Genomic DNA, 5,502 nt, shown 5'->3' on the forward strand with positions numbered 1-5,502 from the left:
TGTACAAATAAATAAATTATATTTACTTTTCAATTATTTTTTAAACATAAAGACAATTTGTAATTTAATTTTTTTATCAATTAAAAAATTAAATTTTAATCACATCAAATTACTATAGTAAATTTTTCTTTCATATTTCTTCACCCTTCATCTTATTTACCTTAATCTAAACAATACTACTCTTCTCTCAAATCAATCATTTTGCACTCCCTTAAATTCAAACTCTAATCGAAACAAAACATTAAAAAAAATATAATGAACCAATCAAATAAAAGATTATAATATTATTTTTCAACTTAAAACATTAAAACAATAAATTTATTTAATTCTTATTATATTATTCTTTTATTTTATTTATACACAATGTAAAATTTCAATAGACACTACAACAATTTATGGATTTATATAATCCAATCAAACCAACCCAAACAAAATAGAGAGGTTTGGTTCAAATTAGACATTCAAATAAGAAAGAAATCGCATCAATTTCACATAAGAAACTGCATCAATTTGATAGAAGTGTATGGGTTTAAGTCAGAATTTCTCGCTAATCCAATTGAAATCTACATTTTTCTAGCCTTAATGTAAAGTAAAAAAATTATTAAATGAAAAGCTATTTTTTACTAATTTTCAAATAAAGAAACAGTTGTTTAAAATAATTGAACCGTCATAATATGGAACGACTAAGCCTTTTCGCACGTCTGGGCTCATGATTAAGGGGACGATAATTGAACGAACGTTTCGATCTTGGTGTAGCCTGATAGGTGGGAATTTCGGAATAATTAACTACAATTACCCTGATGTTAAGGGGAAAGTGCATATCATTAATGACCCGATACAATATGCATCTTAAGAAATATTTTAGATATGCTGATAATGCAAAATACAAGAAAAAGAGGATTTTGGGTAATAAAGGACAATAAACGTGACATACCTGGGCTACAATAGGGACACATACGCAATTAAAGAGGACGAATACCAAAACTATAAAAGGGGAACAATGAAGACAAGATCTTTTTCCACCTCCACGAGAGTTGCTGAAAAATGTTTATTGGTTTCCACCTTAACGAAATGAGGAACACCAGACAAACAACTCAACAAGAGAATGACGTTCAAAATCCCACGATTGAAGAAATTTTATAAACTATTCAACAGTTGCAACAGGATAACAAGGAAGCAAATGAGGAGGACAGAGGAATCGAGAGAGGAATAAGAAGGAAGCAAATGAGGAGGACAGAAGAATCGAGAGAGGAATAAGAACGACTGAGGGAAGAAGTAGAGATGTTCAGGAATTTAATGGAAGAAGCCCTAAAAGCACACAAGGAGTTGATGGGAAAAATGCACGCGGAAGCAACACACAATCACGAATCAATTGCAGAAAAATAAATGACACAAGTCGCCAAATGCAACCTACATCCACACTCTGAACCTTTCCATAAGTACTCTGACTGGTCTATCTGAACCTTTCCATGCTCGTTCATTCTGAATTTGACCTGGCCCACGAGATTCTGTGAACCAGACTTTGTTTATCTTCTGAACTGGGACGGTCACTCCCTCAGACGGTAATCCGACCATATACAACGAACCTTCGTCGAGCTTGGAACAATTCTAACATCCTTCAAAGTCCAGAAACCAACTAGTGCCTTCAACACTATGTCACCCATGCCCGTCACTACAAGAAAAACGCGAATTACATACAGATTATTACATACGGATTAAATTCCGTATGTAAATATCAGCACCATAAAATAAAATTAGCAGTGAATGGGATTTGAAGCCAAGTTCCTTCAGCAATCTTTCAGCAACCAAGTAAAATTTAACCACTACACTAAGCAAATTCTTTAGTTTTATTATGATTTTTATTATACTTATTATTATTAATAATACTAACAATATTAATAATATTAATAATATTAATAATACTAACAATATTAATAATATTAATAATACTAACAATATTAATAATATTAATAATACTAACAATATTAATAATATTAATAATACTAACAATATTAATAATACTAATAATACTAACAATATTATGATTTTTATTATACTTATTATTATTAATAATACTAACAATATTAATAATATTAATAATACTAACAATATTAGTAATATTAATAATACTAACAATATTAATAATACTAATAATACTAACAATACTAACAATATTAATAATACTAACAATATTAATAATACTAAAAATATTAATAATACTAATAATAATAATAATAATACTAACAATATTAATGATACTAACAATATTAACATATGAATCACATTTAATTTATCTATAATCTACTTGAATCTAAACATAATTTATTATATTATCTATTAGTATGAATCAAATTTAATATATGTCATACTCATCATATTACCTATTACATTAAAATCAACTATCATATTAATTATTATTTTACGATCATATTGACTTAATTAAGTTCATTATAGGTAGTTGGTTTTACTTGTGTGTTATATATAGTAAAGAATATTGTCAACAAACAATATTATCTTTTAACATAAAATGATGACTTTTACATTAACTATTAATTAAATCTCTAATACAGATTACTAGTTAGCATATCATTATAGTTTAAACTATATTAATTATTCCATAAATCTATGTAAAAAGTTGTTACTAAATAACCCTTTCTACTAATATATAAATCATAATGACAAAGTGATTAAATAATTTATAATTTAAAATATTTTAAAAATTATACATTATATCAATTTTAATCTATGTAAGTAAATATTTGAAAATAAGATTTTTTTTATCGACAAAGAATAAAAAAAATTAAACAAAACATTTTAAGGATATTTCAATCCTTATACAAGAATCTCAAATCAGAAAAGAAGTGTAAGATACAAGCACCTATATAGCCATCTAACAAAAACTTCACAACTACCTATAATAACCTATATTTGAAAATAAGATATCAAATAATTTTATATTAATATATATATATATATATATATATAATATGAAAGTAAATTTAAATTTAACCATGAGTTTTAAAAAATTAATGATTAAATAAAGAAATATATTAATCAATATATATATGTATTTATAGTATTAAAGTTATATTAATATTATATAATTTCTTCCTTTTTCTCTCTATCTATCTATATTCGGATAAAAGTAATATTACTCAAGTCAAATAAAACTACTATACACACACAATAAATATCTAAATGTATATTTATATCAAAATTAATATTAATAATATGAATATAATATTGATAATATGAATATAATATTAATAATATGAATATTAATACTAATAATATTAATAATAATATTAATAAATATTAATAATAATATGAATATTAATACTAATAATAATAATATTAATAATAATACTAATAATAATATTAATAAATATTAATAATAATATGAATATTAATACTAATAATAATAATATTAATAATATTAATATTAATAATAATGTTAATAATAATATTAATAATAATATTAATAATATGAATATAATGTTAATAATAATATTAATTATAACATTAATAAATATTAATAATATGAATAATATTAATAATAATATAAATATAATTTATTTTATTATTATTATTATTAATAATTATATTAATATGTATAAATTATATTAATATGTATAAATTATATTAATATGTATAAATTATATTAATATGTATAAATTATATTATATGTATAAATTATATTAATATGTATAAATTATATTAATATGTATAAATTATTAATATGTATAAATTATATTAATATGTATAAATTATATTATATGTATAAATTATATTAATATGTATAAGTATAATAAAAATGATAATATGACCAGAGAACTTTTCTGGTCTAGTGGTCAATGCTTCCCCGAGTCATTGGAAAGACTTTGGCTCGAATCCTGGCCGCTGCAATTTGCTTCTAAACATTATTTGGGGCTTGGGTTCGAGTCCCAGCCAATGCAAAATGCCTCTAGGATTATTAAAAAATATAGATAGTGATAAATAATAATTTGTAATAATGAAAAAATTAATTTTTTTTTTTTTACATTACATACGGATTTTGACTGTATGTAATTCCAATTTTTCTTGTAGTGCGTAACATCAAGAGTTTTGTTGTCCGCTAGTCTTACCTTTCCAAAGTCATCCAATAACTAGATTCTGCAATGCTTTAGAATCCATGACCAAGGAATCCACACTGTTATCCGTGCAACAGACTAAAAGGTCCTCGTCCGCGAAGTCTTCTGCAATGTTTACTTATTTATCATCTGGGCATTGATTCCTAAAATGCCCAACCTCCTTGCAGTTCCAACATGTTACACTTGAGCAATCCTAAGTCTTTGACTGACTTCTTCTTTTGTTCTTGCTCCCACTATCTCTGATATTTTTCTTACCTCTGATGATATATAGCGATTCACTAGATAATTCCCTATAACTCCTTCTTCGGACATCCTCGCCAAGAATGAGATCACGAATCTTCTCAAAAGTGAATCCATCTGATCCCGCTGAACTGGTAACTGTTGTAACCGTTCCGGACCAACTGTCAGGCAAAAACAATAATAGTAGTAAAGTTTGAACTTCATCATCGAACTTAATGCCCACTGACATAAGTCTGGCTAAGATCGATTCATTTTATTGTTGTGCTCAGTAACTGAATTGTCTTAACTTTGTGCCGCAGCGAAAAGCAGCCCCACCCCGCGCCTAACACTTGCATTGTCACTGCTACACTAGGAGAAAAATGCATGCGTCACCCCGCGTCTTCCGTCACTGCCATCGCACTGCACCTCCATGCCATCTCGCTCACCGTAAGCACCTGCACCTGTTCGCCGTGAAACACGATCCGTCGTCTTACTGGCGCACTCCGCCGCACTGCTTGGACACGACCTTACAACGAGCAAGCCACCAGCACAACGTCGCGAGCCGCAACCACTCATGTCGCGACCTACACCATTGCACGTTGCATTGCCTACTGGGCGCACCTACCGCGAGTCGCAGGTCTAGGCTGTCGCGAATCCTGGGCCACCGTGAAACCCTAACTTTGAAACCCTAACTTTGAGACGCTGCTGCAGCCCCCTACAAAACCCTAACTTTGGGACGTTGCTGCCGCCTTTGCGAAACCCTAACTTTGGGACGCTATTGTAGCCCCTTCCTAACTTTGGGATGCTACTACAAAACCCTAGCTTTGGGATGCTACTTCAACCCCTACGAAACCCTAACTTTGGTATGCCGATGCAGCTCCTGCGAAATCGTAGTTTTGGGAAGCCGCTGCAGCCACAATTTTCACGTCTCGTTGAATAATTTCTGTTGATCGGATCTCTAGTGTGTAAACGAACCAAGTTCTGATACCACTTGATGGGAAAAACCGCACGCGGAAGCAACACACACAATCACGAATCAACTGCAAAAAAATAAACGACACAAGATTTAACGTGGTTCGGTCGCCAAATACAACCTACATCCACACGGGCAACTATTAGGTTTTCATTTTATCATATTGCACACCAATTACAA

Source organism: Phaseolus vulgaris, chromosome 8, assembly GCF_000499845.2.
Source record: "Phaseolus vulgaris cultivar G19833 chromosome 8, P. vulgaris v2.0, whole genome shotgun sequence".
NCBI classification, from domain to species: domain Eukaryota; kingdom Viridiplantae; phylum Streptophyta; class Magnoliopsida; order Fabales; family Fabaceae; genus Phaseolus; species Phaseolus vulgaris.